Raw genomic sequence first — 21,191 nt, 5'->3', positions numbered from 1 at the left:
GATCTATGCAGACAATGAAATACTATTTAGCAATTAAAAAAATACTGATACATGTGCTACCCTACGGGGTAGCCTCAAAAGGCTTATGCTAAGTAGAGGAAACCAGGTGCAAAAGATGAAACGTTACATAGTTTCGTTTATACACAATGTTCAGAGGAGGCAAATTTACAGCTAGAAAAAGCAGATGAACAGCTGAGAACGGGAGCGGGATAAACCACAAACCAGCTACAGGGAATTTTTTTCAGGGATAGAAATGTTCTCAAACTGGATGGTGAATTTAATGGTATGTAAATTATACCTTAATAAAAGTATTTAAAATAAAACACTTCAGGGACACCTGGGTGGCTCAGTCCGTTAAGCATCTGCTTTGGCGAATGCTCACGATCCCAGGGTTGTGGGATCAAGTCCTGCTCCTGGCTCCTTGCTGGGCAGGCCGCCTGCTTCTCCCTCTGCCTGATACTCCCCCTGCTTGCACATGCACTTGCTCGCTCTCCCTCTCTTTCTCTCTCTGACAAATAAACAAAATCTTTAAAAGAAAACACTCCACGGGCGCCTGGGTGGTTCAGTGGGTTGAGCCTCTGCCTTGGGCTCCGGTCGTGGTCTCGGAGTCCTGGGATCGAGCCCCACATGGGGCTCCCTGCTCAGCGGGGAGACTGCTTCCCCCTCTCTGTCTGCCTCTCTGCCTGCTTGGGATCTCTCTCTCTCTCTGTGTCAAATAAATAAATAAAAGAAAACACTTCAGTGTTCCCGGCACTAGGCTTGGCCAGCATGGAGAGGCAGGCTTACCGCAGGGGCACCATCGACAAGACTTCATGATGAACAGGTAATTGTGTTTGGGGAATTCTGCACCTGAGAGACCTTTACAACTTTCAAGAGATGTCGGTTAGCAGCTGGATGAATGGGGCTGGAGCCCAGAGGAGGTCTGGGCTACGGCTATCAAGTTGAAATCACCTGTAAATAAGGAGACACGGAGGCCAAAGGCGTGTATGAGATTAACACAGAAAGAGACGAGAGGAGAAGGGGAGGCAGGGAGGAGTATTCTTAAAACCAAGATGTGGGGGGATCTAATCGTGAACAGCAAAAGAGACAGAACCCGAGGCAGAGAGCTAGGAGGAAACCAGAACCCCAGAAAGAGAACGTCTGGGAAAGGAGGCTATGACCCGCTGTGTGGAATGCTGACAAAATGTCAGTGAGGTAAGAACTGAAATGTGCTGTTTGTGACCATACGCTGATGTGTTTACTTCAAGATTCACGGAGTGCCATGACCCTACCTTACTGTCAAGCAGATCGGTCCTTGTTGATGCAGCAAGCCCAAGTTTACCAGATGTTTCCCAATACCCATGTTCCACTTTTACTGGGAGCAGTGGAAAGATTACTCAGTTGAAACTAGGGTCTGCAACCTCCACTCTGGCACGGTCTGAAACCAGATGTAGCAGAGATGGCTGACTGCCCGACCCAATATGTATTTTCTCTTCTCTCTTGAATCAAGAGGACTCCAATTTTTAGCTGGGCACAGTAGGCCATGCCCGAATATACTTCCCAACCTTCCTCTCAGCTAGAGGTGGTCATGTGACTGAGTTCTAGCTAACAAGGAACAATGGTGTATTAGATTCCTTCCCCTGCCTTTTCAGAAGATGGATATCACGGCTGGAATTTCCACATTCCAACTTTGAAGGCCATGGCCACGGCCTGCGGATGGTGAAGCAGGAAGTGAGAAGGAGCCTGGGTCTTTGAACTCTGTGGAACCCCCCACCCAGCCCCTGCAACTCCAACCCTAAAAAGTTAACCTCCAAACTTTTTATGTGACATAAAAATAAAGGCTGCATATCAGAATCATCTGGCGTTATAGATTGAATTTTGTCCTCCCCAAATTCATATCTAGAAGCCCTAACCTCCAACATGTCTGTATTTGGAGACAGGCCCTATAAGGAAGAAATGAAGTTTGAATTAGGTTATGGGCAGGGGGAGGGAGGGACCATTTGGTCTGGTAGAATTAGTGTCCTTACAAGGAAGAGACTGCAGAGAACAAGCTCGCTCTCTCCCTGTGCACACAGCAAGATGGCGGTCATCTACCACTCAAGAGAAGAGGCCTCAGAATGAAACCCACCTTGTTGGCACCTGGCTCTCAGACTTCTGGCCTCCATAACCGAGAAATAAATTTCTGTTGTCTAAGCCACCCAGTCTTGTTATAGCTGCCCAAGCAGACTAAAACCCCTAGTTCCAAGGTCCACTCCCCTATGCATGCACATAGACCAATTAAATCGGAATTTCTGGGAGTGAAAGCCAGGCATCGGTAATTGTCCAAGCTCCCCGGGTGACTGCAACTGAGGCCAAACTTGAGAGCCAGTGGCTGATGCCACCTGTTAATCGCAGCTGAACACTATTCCTAACTGACACACCAACCCATGTGACCCCTCTTCCTGTGCCAGCCAGTGAGCAGGTTGTTAAAACGGGATTATAACGCTCACTGCTCCCACCAACATTTAGCAACCCTACTATATGCCAAATGCTGAAGATACACTGGTCAACAGGTCAGTTTCTGCTCTCAAGAAGCCTATAGCTATGTTATCTGAAAGGATTCTGTGAGCAAAAGCAACAAATTATGTACTTGTTATAATTATTTGGGTTAACCAACTGAGCCACCCAGGCGTCCCTTTTTATTTATTTATTTATTTTTGGGGGCGCCTGGGTGGCTCAGTTGGTTAAGCAGCTGCCTTCAGCTCAGGTCATGATCCCTCTGACTCTGCCTTCCACTCTGTCTGCCTGTGCTCGCTCTCACTCTCTCTCTTACAAATAAATAAATAAAATCTTAAAAAAAAATAATTATTTGGGTTAAACACAATGCAGAATCCAGAAAAAGTAACATGGATGAAGACCAATCATATCACCATATTAAACAAAAGGTAACAACCTATTATAAACCTAAAGTGTTTAGAAATCACTCAATTGCTGAGAATAATTTCACATCAATGATATATCCCCATTATACATACATATATACCACACACATCCAGCATGAGAAATTGTGCTTAATATATCTACATTTCTTACTTATGACCATGAGGAACAAGGCCATGTTAATTTCAAGACACTCAAACTTTAAGAACTGTATGACAGATATGTGAGTGAAGCGTTCACCATGGATCATTAAGTTTTCATAACAGACTTCCTTTAGGGTCCCACACAATAGATCACCATCACATCTGTAGAGGATAAAGAGTTACTGTATCATTTTCAAACTTCACACAAAAATAATAGTTACTTCCCAAAGACTGTTTAAGACTATGCCCATTTGGGGATCAAACGTTCCGGGTTCTACGTGCAATGGCCCCACTTTCCAAATGATCTAATCAAATGGGAAGTACTTGTGTTTTCTGCAAAGGATAGTATTATTTCCTTAAAAAATCTATTTTTTCCCCTTTCTTTCTTCTTTGTTCAGGTGGAGAACAAGCACATCATCTGGCTCTCTCCTCAGAACCCAATCCTAGAGATGCCACAGAACAGAAAGGATGTTGAGAGACTGGGGTGCAGAGCAGAGGTGCCCAGGTTCCCAAATGCAGGGACAGGCGGGGGCCAGGGAGCACAAGGGCCATAAAGGGGGCACAGTTTCAAGGAAGAGTCCTCCAACTCGACCACACGTGTCACTATTACTGCCCAGGTTAAGTAGAAGCACCAGCTCAGAAGCTGCTGTGGTATCTAGGCAGTGCCTGGCTTTGGGGGTTCCATAACAAGAGCAAGTACAATGGAGCCAGCCAGCTCCTGACCCCCTGCCTTCCCACCTCAATACCTCTCCAAAGCCACAGTCAGGCAGCATTAAGAAGGACTCGGGTCAAGTCATTGGGATGAAGAAGAAAGAAGACAGAGATGAAGAGATCCAGGCTGCCCTTCGCTCCTCAGGGCATCCTCCCCCACCGAGTCAGCAGCTAACCATCACCAAGTAATAAAAGGTACCTGACAGTAGCAAAAAGAAGCAGAAATTCGAGAAGCATGTGTGCCATTAAAAGAGGTGGGAGAAAGATTGGAACAGTTCACAGTGGAAGAAGCAGGCCTAATGGGAAGAATACTTAAATAATTTAAACAGCTTCAGTAAGCTATGGGAGGCAACCAGAAATGGGGAGTAGAAAGAAACAGAACCACCAATGGAAAATACTGAGTTTGGAAAAATAAGACACCTGGGTGGCTCAGTCATTAAGCGTTTGCCTTTGGCTTGGGACATAATCCCAGAGAGTCCTAGGATCAAGTGCTGCTTCAGGCTCCTTGCTCAGTGGGTAGCCTGCTTCTCCCTCTGCTTGCTGCTCCCCCCTCTGCCTACTGCCTGCCCCTCCCCTTGTGCTCGCTCTCTCTCTCTCTCTCTGACAAATAAATGTTTTAAATCTTAAAAAAGAAAAAGAAGTTTTGTAAAAGGGCACTTGAAGGAATGGGAGGAAAGCAGAAAGAGGTGGAAAAATGAATTGGTGAGCTAGAAGATTCATCAGTGCACTCTTGCTAAAGGCAACAGGACTGGATTTTAAAGGTGGAAAACTGTGATACCATAGAAGTGTCAACATCCACCTTACAGCAGTTCCACGTGGAGGAAAAAAGAATAAAAGGTGAAGGGGAAATATTTAAAGAAATAAGAACCAAAAATTTGCAACAGTTAAAGAGTTAACACTTCATATTAAAAGAATTAACAGAATTCCAGAAAGACTGAATGAGAAAAAGCCACATCTAGATCTATTAGAGTAAAATTACGAATCAAAGAAAAAGAAGAAATTTAAAAGTTTCCAGAGGAAAAAAGCAGAAAACCTATGAAGAAAGAAAAATACCAGACTGACATCCGAGTGTCAAGAGCAACACTGGATGTCAGAAGACAAAGGAATGCTTTCAAAACACAAAGGAAAAAATCTTGGAACTCAAACTTTGTTTGGTGTTCAGGTGATTATCATTAAATGTGAAGCTGAGAAAGTCCTTTCACTTCTGGTATCATGGGCAGTGGGGGTTTTGAGGAGTCTTCCTGCTATGATAACTGAGTTCTAGACACTATGTAAGAAATCTCACAGGAAACCAACACATATGTACCCATGTGGTACCGGGGCTGTGGGCAGCTGGGTTGGCTGTCTTGAGGGCAGATGTTGATAGTAGCATGCTACTGCAATAGTGGGCTCAATTTCTCCCAGGTTTGGGAGAAGCCACACCTGGGATCCCCTTTAAACCAAGACCCTCAAGGGGGTCTTAAATGGTCTCAGATCAGCACCCCCCGTCTACTCTAAGAAACAAAAGTAAATCCCCTCTGGAGGAAGCATACCTAATGTATATTGTCATGTAGTTAAGTTCAAGCAACATATTCACAAAGATCACCACGTACAAAAGAAGACAAGCCACTAGGACTGAGTTTTGGCAGCAAAAACAAAAAACAAAAGCCACAACGCATTCAAATCTCCAAGAATAGCAGATAATTAAAATTGTCAGATAAAGAGTATATAATAGCTGGGTATAAAATAGTTAATGAAATAAAGTATACAAATACAAAGATGTGCACATAACAAAAGACTATCAGGAAAGAAGAGGCATATTTGAAAACAAAATGCAACCACTATACATTAAAATTATAATTTTTTTTAATTAAAAGATTGTATAGCATAGGGAATGTCATCAATGGTACTGTAATGGCATTGTAGTTGTAGGATGAGAGATGGGAGCTACACTTGTGGTGAGCATAGCATAACATACAGACTTGTCAAATCACTGTTTTGTATACTTCAAACCAATGTAACACTGTGTGTCAACTATACCTCAAAAAAACTAAAATTAAAAAAAAATAAAATAAAACAATCTCTGGATGGTTAAAGCAGTAGATTCGAAACAGTTAAAAAGAGAGTAAGTAATCTGGGGGTGCCTGGGTGGCTCAATTGGTTAAGTGGCTGACTCATGATTTTGGCTCTAGTCAAGATCTCAGAGTGCTGGGATTGTGACCTGCTACATCAGGCTCTGAGCTCAGCAGGGAGTCGGCTTCGGGATTCTCTCTCTGTCTACCCCTTCCCCTGTTCCCTCTCTATATAAAACTGAATGAATAAATATTTTCTTTAAAAAAAGAGAGAGAGATGGTTGGGTGGCTCAGTCATTGGGTGTCTGCCTTTGGCTCAGGTCCCAGGGTTCTGGGATCAAGTCCTGCATCAGGGTCCCTGCTCAGTGGGGGTCTGCTTCTCCCTCTCCCACTCCTCCTGTCTGTGCTCCCTCTCTCACTGTGTGTGTGTGTGTTTGTGTGTCAAATAAATATTTTTTAAATCATAAAAATTAAAAAACAGGGAGAGAAGGAGAATAAGTAACCTGAAAGATATACTTAAAGAAATTCCCCCAAACTGCAGCAACAACAGAAAAGATACACTGAAACCACGGGAGAGACATTAGCAGATCAGGAGGCCAAACACTGATCTGCATCAAACAACAGAATGGAGAGAATGATGGGAAGACAATATTTAAGGAAATAACAGCTGCAAATTTTCCAAAATGGACTCTCGTGTATCTCAAGCATGACAAATAAAAAGAATTTCACAACTAATCATGTCATAATGAAAATCCAAACACCAGGGACGCCTGGGTGGCTCAGATGGTTGGACAACTGCCTTAGGCTCAGGTCATGATCCCAGAGTCCCGGGATCGAGTCCCACATCGGGCTCCCAGCTCCATGAGGAGTGCTTCTCTCTCTGCCCTTCTCCTCACTCATGCTCTCTCTCACTGTCTCTCTCTCAAATAAATAAATAAAACCTTAAAAAAAAAAAAAGAAAGAAAGAAAAGAAAAAAAGGAAATCCAAACACCAAAGCAAAAATCCTGAAAGAAAGCAAAGAGAAAGGTCAGGTCCTCCACAAAGGAATCTCAATGAGAATGATGGCATGTTTCTCCACAGAAACCATGGTGACCAGAAGGCAGAGGAGTATCTGCAAAACAGAGAAAAAATAGTTATCAAATTAAAATTGTGTGCCCAAGGAGGCCTGGGTGGCTCAGTGGGTTAAGCATTTGCTTTTGGCTCAGATTATAATCCCAGGGATCCTGGGGTTGAGACCCACATTGGGCTTCTCCCTCAGCCTACTGCTTCCCCTGCTTATGCTCTCCCTCCCTCCCTCTCTCTCTCTCTGTCTCTCTGTCCCTCTGTCTGACAAATAAATGAAATCTTTAAAAAAAAAATTGTGTGCCCAGAAATGTTGCAGAATGAGAATACAAAGGACCTTTACAGGTATATTAAAACACACAGAGACCTTCAATTAAGGAGCTTTTTTTTTTTTTTTAAGATTTTATTTATTGGGGCTCCTGGGTGGCTCAGTGGATTAAGCCACTGCCTTCGGCTTGGGTCATGATCTCAGGGTCCTGGAATCGAGCCCCGCATCGGGCTCTTTGCTCAGCGGGGAGCCTGCTTCTCTCTCTCTCTGCCTGACTCTGCCTACTTGTGATCTCCCTCTCTGTCAAATAAATACATAAAATCTTTAAAAAAAAAAAAAGATTTTATGTATTTATTTGACAGACAGATCACAACTAGGCAGAGAGGCAGGCAGAGAGAGGGTGGGGGAAGCAGGCTCCCTGCATAGCAGAGAGCCTGATGCAGGGTTCCATCCCGGGACCCCAGGATCGTGACCTGAGCCAAAGGCAGAGGCTTAACCCACTGAGCCACCAGGGGCCCCAACAATTAAGGAGCTTTTAAATTTCTTTAGAAAAAAAAAAAAAAGAATCCTAAAGATATATATCTGAATATCTGATATGCAAAAGGAGTGACTAATGAATAAAATGAGAAGCAGAAATACTATCTGTATAGAAATAAAAATGCCAAACTTGTGGGATTTTTTAAAAGAACTAAAATGATGAATGACAGCATGTAAGATAGGAGGGGACCACTGAAATTATTCACCTAGTTTGGGAAGGGGATTAAAATAGTTACCTTTATACTTTTTAAGGCTCAATGCACAATTTCAAGAAAAACCACAAAAATGAAAGTGTATAAATTCCAAAACAATGGAAAGGAAAAAATGGTATAAAAACAAAAGAACAAAAAACCCAATCTATCCCCCAAAAAATAAGACAGGGAGGGAAAAGCATAGAAAAAGTCAAACCAATAGAAATTAGCTATTACAACAGCCCAAACAAACCTAAATGTATCAGTAATCACAAAATTATAAATGAACTAAACTTGACAGTTACACAACAGATACTGCAAATTAAACAGATTAAAAAAAAATCCAAACATGTCCCTAAGGCACAAGGACATGAAAGTAAAAGGGTAGAAAAGGTTGTAAGAGAAACACAAAAAGAAAAATGTCTTAAAATTTTTAAAGAAATTAAGAAAATGTATGATTACCTTAATAAATGCAGAGAAATAATATGTGAAATTTAATATACAGCTATGGGAGAAAGAAAATAATCCTTAGCAAATCAGAAATAGCAGAAAACTGCCTTAACAGATAAATGGTTTCTAAAAACCATACCTACACAAGAACATGTGTGTGTGCATACACACGCATCGCTTCTAAAAGTAAAAGCTGAAAACGTTAAGAAGCTCATTGCCTATGAAAATGATCAATAAGAGAAGAATGCTCACTATCATTACTTCTACACAGTACCTATACTGCCATCCTAGCATAGTACAGGACTAGTATGGTAATAAATGGAAAATAAATTGAAACTCTCAATATTAGGAGAAATATGAGTGTCTACACAAAGCTTGGAAAAAGATTCAACAGAAAACAACCACAATTCAAAAGGCCTTAGCAGGGCACCCAGGGGGCTGGGTTGGTTACATGTCCGGACTCTTGATTTCAGATCAGGTCATGATCACAGAGTCATGGTATCAAGCCCCTTATCAGGCTCCCTGCTCAGGGCAGCATCTGCTCCCTCTCCACTCCTTTCCCCACCTCACCCCTGCACACAGGTGTGCACACTCTCTCAAATAAATAGATAAAATCCTTGGGGAAAAAAGACCTTAGCAATATACTAAGAACTATTTTTAAAATGGTATTCTATAAACCAACAAAGTTAAAAAATGAAACTTTGAAAAAAACAAATCATTTACTATAACACTGTCTTTACCCCTGCCCCCACTGAAATCTCTACCTCTGGTCTCTTGACCACCAGGAGTGATTTCTCACTGGCCAGTTGTTCTACTCTTCCTGTATTGCTCTCCAAGATCTCTCTCCTCACTTCTCAACTTGGCCCTCCAAAGAAAAATTATACAATACTGGAACCAAACCTACTGCAATCATTGGCATTTAAGGCAACTATTTTATCTCTATTACACTGGTACAGACTTTTTTTTTAAAGATTTTATTTACTTATTTGACAGAGAGAGATACAGCGAGAGAGGGAACACAAGCAGGGGGAGTGGGAGAGGGATGAGCAGGGAGCCTGATGTAGGACTCGATCCCAGGATCCTGGGATCATGACCCAAGCCCAAGTCGGATGCTCAATGACTGACCCCTTGATTCTTTTTTTAAGAAATCTCTGCCCAATGAGGGATTCAAACTCATGACCACAAAATTAAGAGTCATATCCTCTACCAACTGAGCCAGCCAGGCGCACCTATACTGGTATAAATTTTTAGATATTTATTTTACAATTTTACCATATCACTGATTTCATCAATTTTAGAAGTTTTTAGTTTAACTCTTTTGGGTATTACAGGTACTGAGAAGGATGGCTCTCTCTTTCCTAATTGCTTATTTCCTTTTCTTGCCTTATTGCATGGCACAAAATGTTCTAATGTAAGTGAGCACACAACCTCATATTGTCCTTGTCTTAAGTGGAAACTCATTCCAGTATTTAACATTGTATGAATTTGGCTGTTCCAGGGAGATATACTTCATTATAATAAGGAAGTAACCATTTCTAATTTATTAAGAATGCTAATTAAAAATAGATGTTGGTTAGAAAAGCTGAGGGAATGGTATATGAGAATGTTATTACATTTTTGCAACACTATAAATTGAAAATTACTTCAAAATCAAAACTTAATAAAAAAATAGATGTTTAAAAAAAATAGATGTTGGCTTTTGTGAAATGTCTTTTCAACATCTATTGAAGTGACCATATGGATTTTTAAATACTTTTTTTTAAAAGATTTTATTTATTTATTTGACAGACAGAGATCACAAGTAGGCAGAGAGGCAGACAGAGATGGGGAAGCAGGCTCCCTGCTGAGCAGAGAGCCCGATGCCGGGCTCGATCCCAGGACCCTGGGACCAGGACCTAAGCCGAAGGCAGAGGCTTTAACCCACAGAGCCACCCAGGTGCCCCTTGAAATACTCTTTTAAACCCTGAAGTCAAAACAAAGTTTTTCTGTGGATCTTCCCACATCCATTCTCACTCACTTCTAATCTATTTTCCTCTATTTAACATAATGATTTTTCCTAAACTACAAATGAGGTCAGCGTGTACTTCTGATTAAAATCCTTAATGGCTTCCTATGGCATTCAATATAAGATCCAAAATCTTTAACGGGCCTAAAGATCTTGCATGATGTAACTTCACTCACCCACTCACCTCTGCAGTATCTTCTGCCAAGCCTCTCCCTGTTCCCTCTGCTCCTGCCACACTGGCTATTTTCCTGCTTCCATGTCTTTCCTGCCTCAGGGCCTTTGCTCATGCTGTTCCACTGCCTAGAAACCTCTTCCCTACTCTTAACCTAGGTGGTTCTTGTCCATTCAGATCTCAGCTCCCAAGTGTCTGCCATTCAACGAAGCCTTCCTTCCCCACCAATCTACACGGCGTCCCCTGTCACTCTGCCCCACAGCATACTGTCTCAAGTACTCTCACAAGCCCCTTTCCAGTCCTAATGCAGTCCCCCAAGTCAGTCACCAGTGCCTTGGGCGACCTTCTAGAAAGTCTCAGTTTCCACAGAGAGCAGAGAGGGAGAAGGGTCAGCTCAACAACGCAGAAAGCGGACAGTGTGAAGAAAGATGAGGATTTATTAGTTCTTGTACTTTCCCGACATTTCCAGTTCCATGCCTTTCCTCTTTGGTTCTCTCTCTATTCAAAGATACATGGACTACAAGAGGCCCTAGCAAAAAAGAACATTCACACAGTCTTTCCCACATGGATTCACTCAACAGTTAGTTGAGCACCTACTAAGAGCCAGGCACCATTCCTGGGGCCAGGAATGGGGATGGAGTTGGAGGACAAAAATTCCTGCCTCATCCTATGGTCCTGCTATGGAGGAGAGCTGGGAAGGCAGAGAAGAAAATAATTGCTAAGCTTTGTCGAACCCTCTGAGTTAGATATCATATTACCCCTTTCTTTAAAGACAGGGAAACCAAGGCACAGAGGGGCTGTCTCACTTACCAGAGTCACACAGCCATTCTGCAGTAAAGATGTAAGCCTAAGTGATCTGGCCCCCAACCACAACTCTAGAACATACTAAATCTTCCCCCTCAGAACAAAGGGTCTCAACTTGAAAGAATCTAAAAGCAGGGTCATGGAGTAGGAAGAAACACTGGTGAGGAAATGGCGAATACTCAGCATGGAGGTCAAAGGTGTGATGTTTGCTTCAACCAGTGAGCTAAGCCGGCCCTCGAGTCATTCCTCCTCCAAGGGTTCTGCGGGCTGCTGACTCCTGGGGGAAGGGAAGGCCAGGAGATGAAAGGGAGAAATCCGAATCTCACTGTCCATGGGCCATGGGGCTTCACCAGGACAAATCCCATAACGGACCTCTTCCGGGACCCAGAGCGCTGGCTTGCTCATTCCCTGCTCTCCCACACCCAGTCCCTCCACACCCACTCTAATCCGCTTTCTCCTGCCCAGTTCTCGCTTTCTGGCTTGACTACCTTCCCTCATGGGATCCCAAGCCTCCCAGACGGGCAAGAAACCCAAAACTCAGCAGAAACACACCAGCCGCCCAGTCAGCAAATCTCAGGGCTAGGGAGAAAAAAGGGAGCAGGCCTGGCAATCACTCACAGGCACTAACGTAAGAATTAAGCCAAAATGAGGTGTGGCCATCCAATCAAGCCACCATGAAGGGCCCTGGAAAAACACACACACTTCCGAAATGAAATCCACTTGTTGGCTAGCTGTCCCTGGCATTTAATGCAACCAACCTGAAAGGGTCAGACGCATCAAAAATGCACCCCCAGAAAGATTAAAATCTCCGCTGTTCCTGCAACACAGGCTCCAGAGCCAACATGCAATACAACCCACCATGAGCCCAACACCCAGTCCGAAAACAAAGGCGCTGTGAGGTCACCCGGGTCCTCCTGGGTGGCTGCGGGCACACACCTGCTCTCTGGGGGAACACATAATCCCAAGCGGAGGACACCATGGGCCGAAACCTCCACATACCCTCACTCTCCACAACCTCTCAGGGAACCTGAACCAACATCATTTCCAGCCTGGTCTGACCTCGTGGGAACAGCTGGTGTTTTGTCACTGAGCTCAAATAAAGCTGGAACTGCCCTGATTTTCGTGGAAGAAGGAGGCACCAGTGAATGGACAGAAGTCTCTGTTTTAAGGTTTTCTCCAAAGAATTGTTCTGAAATCAGAAGCAGCTACAAACATGAGTCTGTAGCTGCCCGCTGAACCAAACACACGTATCAGCAACCAAGGATCAGGTAATAAAACTATCTACCTTGCAGGACCTCAGTGAGGGACAAAAACATTATTATTTATAAAATGCCTGGGACATGGGGCGCCTGCGTGGCTCAATGGGTTAAGCCTCTGCCTTTGGCTCAGGTCATGATCTCAGGGTCCTGAGATGGAGCCGCACATCAGGCTCCCTGTTCAGCAGAGACCCTGCTTCTCCCTTTCTCTCTCCCCCTTTCCCTCCTCCCTGCTCCTTCTCTCTCTCTCAAATAAATAAATAAAATCTTTAAAAAATAAATAATAAATCAAATGCTTGGAACAGTGTCCAGCTGACAGCAAGCATATACTTGTCAAGTAACACAAATTAAGGAAATATTCACCCATTACTCTTTTTGAAAACCCTACACATGCCTCCTACGTAACTTATTTTTCTAAGGGCACGTGCTTGTGATCACATACTGGACACACGAGTTGTGACTTGCTGTTGCTCAGATTACAGGATGACAGCAAACTTACCAACGTGCCAAAGACCATGTGACCATCCATTAAAGTGCACCACGTCAAAGAACCCGGTGACTGCTCATCTCAATAATAAGAGAAGGCCTCCGGTGCCTGGCTGGCTCAGTGATTAGGGCTTGTGACTCAATCTCAAGGTCATGAGTTCAAGCCCCACACTGGGTTGTTTAGTATACTTACTAGAAAACTAATAATAAGGGGTGCCTAGGTGGCTCAGTCAGTTAAGCTTCTGCCTTCAGCTCAGGTCACGATCTCAGGGTCCTAGGATCAAGCCCCTCATCCGGCTCCCTGCTCAGTGGGGAGTCTACTTCTCCCTCTGCCCCTCACCCAGCTCATACACACACACACAGTCTCTCAAAAAAGAGAGAATTAAAAAAAAAAAAAGAATTAAAAAAACTGAAAAAAATTTTTTTTAAAAATTCAAAAACTAAAAAGTAATCATAATAAGTTAAAGCCTAATGGGAGAGGAGAATGGAAATTAATGAATACCAACCAAATTCCAAACATCAACTATATTTTCCAAATCGGGTTTGAAATCTCGATCACACCACCTCCAGAAAAAGTATCAAAGATTCCTTAGCAAGAGAGTGAAACACTTCCTGCCAAGAAACCGTGGCCTGGATAACCGTGCTGGCTCCTCCCCTCCTCTCAAAGGAGGAAAAACCAGGAGAAAAAGAAGCAGGAAGGGGCTGTGTTGGCCACTGATGGGAACAGTCTAGCCTGAGTTTTAAATGTCGGCTGCCGCTATTCAACGTTACGAATCTATGCTGCCGTGAAGTGACATGAGCTTGAGGGGGTGTCCTCGGAGGCTGTTCTAGATTTCACAAAGGGAACCTAGAACCATGTAGCCAAAGATGTGACCACGTACAGAGGGCACGCCCCTCCGAAGCTCTGTCCCGTAGATTATCTGTCACTTCTCTCAGCCAGACTCCAGCAAACAAAACACTCCCTTCACCAGGAGAGAACCAAACCACTAATGTCTTTTCGCTTGGTTCTTTGAATTTATTTTGCAGCCTCCCCACAACTACCTCCTAAATTGCTTTTCAGAAAAATCTATCTGACCTCCCACTCCCACCAGTCCTAGCCGGAAGTCATCCCTCTCTCATCAGCTCCATCACCGGCCAACTGATGGAGCTGAAACCGTGGCAGGTCATCTGGGGCAGTGGCTGCTTCTGCTCCTTTATTATTAATTATTATTAATCATCATTATTATTTATTAATATTATCGTTAATTAATATTATTAATATATTATTAATCATTATTGGTTACGTGACTATCTCTGCCATCTAATCTGGAAACTCCTTTGGGGCCATGTCACTTGATAAAGCAGCCCTCTGGGCCTACAAAGTATCACACATATAGAGGAGGCGGCCTAATTCTTGTTCCCTAATGGGACCAGTCTGAATGACCAGTGAATAAAAATTTGTCCCTTCGTTGTCACCACCCTCATTTATATGGTCATCACCACTATCACAACCAGAACACAAAGCTCCTTAAAGCCAAAATGATTCTCCAAACACACCGACTTTTTAGCTACTTGAATATTTACAAGGCTCTGCGCCAGGATCGGAAGAAGTTTACAATCACTGATTCTGCATCTTATCCAGTGTACTTACTGCCAATCGAAGACCAGCCAGCTAACTAAATAATCAATTCCCAATCGTGCAGGGCCTAATGTATCGATCTGGGGACTGTCCTGAGCCTCCTGTCCTCTTCCCTCACTGGCCACCCCTCCCCTCAGAGCAGGAAGAGAAGGTGGGGCCAGATCTCCCATGGATGGCTGACCACTAGCGGATCTGATGCGCATTTCAGAAATCAAAGGGAATCAAAGGGGCTGTACCTGATGGTGATGACGATGTTTCCAGACCATCCATGGCCAAAAAAGAACTCACGGAAGTAAGACTGGATTCTGAAAAAGCATCGCTGAAGTCATGGAAGACAGCTTGCCTGCCAAACCCACTTCTGTAGGTTTTATGTCGAAAGAACTTTTACGGCTCTAAGAAGCCCAACATCTCTCCAACCCTCTAGAGAAGCAGTGAAATTACACAGTCTGACTCTGAATTATTGATGTCATAATTTACGGAGAGGTCTCCATTAGGTCATAGGTCACACCCCAGATGTGATGTCACGCACCCACCGAAGGGTCTGTCACCCAGGATCAAAGCAAAGTTGAGCCTACTGTTTGAGAACATCCGTTGTATGCCAGGTTTTAAGCCAGATAAGGGGGGGAAGGCTCCTGGAGGGCTCTGACACTTGAGAATCACTCCAGAACAAAGCTCAAATGAGTGGATCAGAGAAGCAGGTAAGTCTACAAAAGCCTACTGCAACAGTCCACACAGAGATTTTTGTGCACAAGAGAATACATAACACGTACGGACAGGTCCCACAGAAGACTTTCCCTGGCTTATTGTCCAGCCCCCTAAATGAGCCACCACCCCCTTCTCATCCACCTGCAGCCCGATAACTTATTCTTCTGTGATCTGATTTAGAGGCAAGGTGGCCAGCTTGGGACGATGCCACCAAGTGTTCTTCCCGTGCAAAGGGGCTGCTCGAGTCTGCTGGGGCTCACTGGTGAGGAGGAGGTTAAGGACAGGGCGGAACAGGAAAACCGGCACTGACTTCAGTTTCCTATTACTTTAGGCTGGTTACTTGCCTCTAAACATTCTGTGATCCTCTGGGTTGCAGCAATCAATTCCCTGATATAATACTCCATTTCCATAAGCCAGGCTATTTTTTAAGTACGTGGTCGTTATTGATTGGCTACAGATGGCGGCACTTTAGGGCAAAGAGCTGGAAAGAGAAGATGAGCAGCTCCCACAGGGCTCGAGCAAGGGGCACTGCTTGATTGGGCTTTCACTTAACTGGTGATTAGCAACCAACAGGAAACCATAGAATCACCTCTCCAACAGCACCCGTCAGAGGATGGAGCCCGGTCAAGGGCCCTCTGAAGACGCCAGATTGCTTGGAGGGACATATCACCCCACTTAGAAAGAGGGATCTTGGGGCGCCTGGGTGGCTCAGTGGGTTAAAGCCTCTGCCTTCGGTTCCAGTCATGATCCCAGGGTCCTGGGATCGAGCCCCACATCGAGCTCTCTGCTCAGCAGGGAGCCTGCTTCTTTCCCGCTTTCTCTGCCTGCCTCTCTGCCTACTTGTGATCTGTCAAATAGATAAATAAAATCTTTAAAAAAAAAAAAAAGGGATCTTAAAAGAATAGAATGTTGAAACGTAGATGGCATTCATCAGGATTTTTAACGACGGTGTTCATTCCTTTGCCTTTCTCTAGACTGAGCTGCGGGAAACCTAGCTGGCGGTTAGTGAATCAAGTAACTGGAGAGCTGACATCACCTCTCCCAAAGGCATGCTCGGCCCTCTGGCGGCATGTTTCCAGAACCACCGTCCTTTATACTTGGAACTACTGATGTGACAGCTAAATCATTTATCACCAAGACCTACAGTTTCTAAATAGCATTCTCGACCAAAAGAAGTATATTGGCTTTCAGCCGGAATAGCAACTTGATTTGGTTTCTGGTCTTCTGCATCGTGTTTTGTGGGGCCACTTTGAAAGGTACCTGGAGCTCAGTCCTGGGAAAGAGAACTAAGCATAATAGAAAATAAAGGACTCCATTAACTCTATGACTCTTGTGGCTAATGAAAGCTATCGCTGGTACAACTCAAGGTTAAAAAAAAAAAAGAAAAAAAAAGGAGAGGGAACGTCTCACTAAATCGTCTCTTCTCAGCAAATTATTTCATTAGCAAAAAAATGCAAATTAACATTTCCACACTGACTCATTGACTCAGCAGACTCATTTTGGCACCCCAGCAATTTCAGATCAAATGAGCGTGCTGTAACACCCACAGACCCTCAGCGTCCACATTAGCTTTTCTTTCCAGGGCTATTCCCCACATCCCAGGCGAAACAAATGCTACTCTGCCGTCTGTGAACTTCCCATCAATCTACTTGAATGGCTCCCACTCTGAACAACAGCTTTGAAACCAATCACCTAACACCTTAAAAAAAAAGAAAGAGAGAAAGAAGCTGAGAAGTTTAATAGACTCAAAAGGCAAGTTCTGGAGCACCCAAGGGGCTGCCTGCCTTGGAGATGTGGAGACAACCATTTGGCATCCCTGCTCTCTGGCCTTCAACACGGGGGCACAGACTTCGGTAATGGACAAGGCATTTGCAGAATTCAGAGGCCAGAAATCCAGAGACTCTCTCCCCCTGCTGAACTTCTTGGCAAACAGAATGTATGACAAATCAAAGGTGGTATTTGAATATAGCTCGGTCTTACATTGCAAAATGTAATGAGCAGCCATCACTTCCTTCAAATGGACCCATAAACCTCCCCAGCCTTACAAATATTTATAGCATGCTTAAATTACCTTCCTAATAAACACTTCATGAATTAAAGGGACCCTACTTCCTTTATTCAAATCATTATGTAAGCCAGTAGGCTCTTTTCTCAGGCATGGTCCAGAATAAAACGCTCTCCTGGATCAGAGAACATTGTTTCAAGGTTGGCCATACCCCTGGGCTGTTATTTTGATTCTTTTCACTGCGATGGCACAGTCTCTCAGGACACCAAAGCAGGGTCCCTATTAAACACATCACACCCAGGGAACTCAGATGTGGCCCATCCTGCTTTAGCCCTCTGTCTAAGGTAGAACTCTAAAGGCACACACAGCTGATAACATTCAGGGCCTATGGCAGAGCTCCTAGAACTTTCTGGAAAGGGCCAGAAAGTAAATACTTTAGGCTCAGACAGTCTGCTGCAACTACTCCATTCTGTTGATGTGATACCAAAATACCCATAGACCACAGTAAACAAATACCCATGTCTGTGTCCCAATAAAACTTTATTCATAAAAAAGGCAATGGGCTAGATTTGGCAGATAACCTCAGAGCTACTGCTTAGCTGACCGTGAAAATGTTCTGAGCTTTTTATCACCTTTCCCAGGCCAGGGATTACAGGTCTTATGGTGAAATCCCATTCGACCCTCATGGGAATGGCAAACACCATTCAGCTTGGGGTCATCTTCCAACTCCACACTTTTCTTTTGCCTTGTTTGGGACATAAAGTACCACAAGCAGGGAATATGCAAATGTTAGTCATTCTCCCTTTGTATGTATGGCTATCCTATGGAAATAGTTGACTTTGGCTGGCAAGCCTTGCTTATGAACAACTGTCTTAACTTAATAATACAGAAGAAATTCCAAGTGATAGAAGATCAGGCCCCATTGGGAATTTCCCTACATGCTCCATGCAAACAAGCTCGATTAAAATGGTGGCAAAATAATGTGATTGGATTTCATTAATACCACAGATAGTTAAAATGCTTAGAAATAGTTAAAACAATTAATTTTATGTACATTACCACAATAAAACAATATTTTCTAAAAACCTATAAAAGGAAAAATATTGATAGTCATAGGAATAAAAAAATGGCAAACTGGAAGAAGAACTGGTAGTCAAGGAGTTCTGAATGGCAGAAACAAGCAAAGTTTTCTAACCTGTTCAAATGAAATGCCAAGTTAAGGAACCCAAGAAACTCTAGCCCTACTCCAAGGCCAAAAATCAAGTTCAGCATACACATTTTTTTAATTGAAGCCTTTACATATTTTGAGCATATCTCGCTTGTGAGGCTAAAATTCATTAGCCTACAATACACTGTTTTACTACAGTGAAAACTCTCAATAAAGCTGTCATCCAAGGAAAGAATTTCAGCACCAAAAGGGACCTTGGAAGATATACCCCTCAGCAGCTCTAACCTTTTCTTGCCGCATCAGGCATGATGGATGGCATTCGCAAGCATGATGGATAACAGGAGATCCACTCCCATGGTTTGCTCATGCCATTTCCCTCTCTGCTGCTCAGGAAAGTATTTCAGAGGACAAAGAAGAGTGGCATTATTATATGAATAACCTTGAATCTGGCCTAGTTTTCCTTTTCTGTAAGGCATTAGCAAACCTAGATACCTTATTTGTGTGTGTATATACAGGGACACATGCCCAAACACCCACATACATAACAGCATGAGTGAGAACCGGTATATAATTCAATCTAACCATAATTCTTAAAATACCATATGTGGTCAATATGTCCTAGACTCTGTGATTTTAATTTACACCAAGTAGCTGAGGGAACTTAAGCAACTGCCACAGAGCCCACATAGGTCTTTATATATCAGTCAGAAGGTGAAAATGGCCATATGAGTAACTGGTTTTATAAATCCAAACAGAAAAGCAAAATCAAACAGTTCAGCTTCTCTGTACATGTATTAATTCAGACTAACTCAGATCACAGGCTAGCTTAGAACAACTTAGTAGGGAAGCCTGGGTGGCTCAGTCAGTTAAGCGTCTGCCTTCAGCTCAGGTCATGATCCCAGGGTCCTGGGTTCGAGCACCATATCAGGCTCCCTGCTTGGCAGGAAGCCTGCTTCTCCCTCTCCCACTCCCCCTGTTTGTGTTCCCTCTCTTGCTGTCTCTCTCTCTTTCTCTGTCAAATAAATAAATAAGGTCTTTAATTTTTTTTAAAAAAGAGAACTTAGAGAACTCAAGAAAAAGTGAACAAAACCCTATAAATAGATATAGATCTATAGATTGATCAAACCCTCTGAAGATTTTAATTGTTACTGAAAGCAGCAAATGTATTCTGTACCCAAATGTATAATATGTGGTTCTATGCCCCTGATCTTGTCACATTTCTACCCACCCTAATCTAGGAGAGTGGAGGGATTCTCACATTCTTGAAAAATCAAGAACCAAGTAGAAACTTGTCTTAGTCTCTTCGGGCTACTGTAACAGAGTCCCACAGACTGGGTGGCTTAGAAACAGAAATGTATTTCTCACAATTCTGGAGACTGGAAAGTCCAGAGTCAAGGCACCTGCAGAGTCCGTGCTGGGTAAAAAACTGTGTCCTGGTTTGTAGATGGCTGTCTTTGTACTGGGTCCCGACATGGTGTAAGGGGAAAGCAAGTTCTCTGAGGTCTCTTTTATAAGGGCACTAATCACATTCAGGAAGGGTGCACCCTCATGACCTCATCACCTCCCCAACACCATCACAATGGGGATCAGGTTTCCACATATGAATTTGGGACGGGAGATGGGGACCACAATCATTCAGTCTATGGCAAAACTATAACCATTTCTTCCTTTGGTGTTTAAGCCAGTCCTAAAAGCTAGCTCACCTGTCTCCCTAGACTAGCACTACCCAAAGTGTTTGTATGTTGATAGGTGTCAGGGAACAAAAGGGTGTTATCAACAGCTAAGTTTAAGAAACTTAGCCATACTGAAACTGAATGAACCATCAATTTCATTACTATGTGACTTATCAGAGAAGAAATATGCTGGTGCTCATTGTCTAGCCCCAGGAGAATGTGGCAGCACATAGTGTCACCAGCCATAAGAAGATTTTCAAGCAGAGATGCCTGGTGGCTCGGTCAGTTAAGCAGCCAACACTTGGTTTTGGCTCAGGTCAGGATCTGAGTTGTGAGATCGAGCCCAAGGTCAGGCCAAGCTCAGCAGAATCTGCTTGCGATTCTCTCCCACTCCCTATGCCCCTGCCCCTATTCACCTTCTCTCTAAAAGAAACAAATAAATAATCTTTTTTTAAAAAATAGTAAAAAAGAAAAAAAAAAAGCTTTCTGGGGCAGTGTATCTCATGGAACTAGGGTCCCATGGAACTCACTTTGGGAAATGTCATAGCAAAAATATATCCAAGATAGGACTCTCATTTCCCAATACGTGGAATTATTTGAGCCTGGCACTCTAGCCTTCAGTATCAAATTTTTCTAGTTTCCTGGAGGCTAAACAGGAAGACTATTAGGTCCATGTGAACCACTAAAACTATGCTATGTAAGGAGTCACTAGCCATATGCAGCTACTTAACTCACATTGATTAAAATCAAATAAAATTTAAAATCAGTTCTCCAGTCATGCTAAACACATTTCAAGTGCTCAATAGCCTCATATGGCTACTGGCTACTGCACTGCACAGCACGCCTCTGGATCATTCCCCTCATTGCAGAATGTTCTAACAGACAGCGCTGCACCAGAATGTAAGTTCCCTGTGTTCACGGATGTGTCTGTTGTATTTTCTCCTGTATCCACAGCCGAATCCAACAGTGCTCTAAACACAGCATTTT

At 43.4% G+C, this 21,191-nt stretch overlaps 1 protein-coding gene across 3 annotated transcripts in view; it reads right to left on the bottom strand.

The window, feature by feature from the left end:
• OSBPL10 (oxysterol binding protein like 10) overlaps positions 1–21,191 on the bottom strand; it is a 327,328-nt gene that overhangs the window by 232,522 nt on the left and 73,615 nt on the right. The window contains exon 1 of one of the 3 annotated variants that reach the window (XM_059162395.1): positions 14,890–15,061. The exons of the other annotated variants lie outside the window; for them this stretch is intronic. The gene's annotated coding sequence lies outside the window, so the exon portion shown is untranslated. Of the gene's footprint in view, positions 1–14,889; positions 15,062–21,191 lie in introns of those variants that run through there. 3 annotated transcript variants of the gene reach the window in all.

Source organism: Mustela lutreola, chromosome 2 (assembly GCF_030435805.1).
Source record: "Mustela lutreola isolate mMusLut2 chromosome 2, mMusLut2.pri, whole genome shotgun sequence".
Taxonomy (NCBI): Eukaryota; Metazoa; Chordata; class Mammalia; order Carnivora; family Mustelidae; genus Mustela; species Mustela lutreola.
Note: the sequence above shows the minus strand (reverse complement) of the source record. Positions and strands in the feature narration are given on the sequence as shown.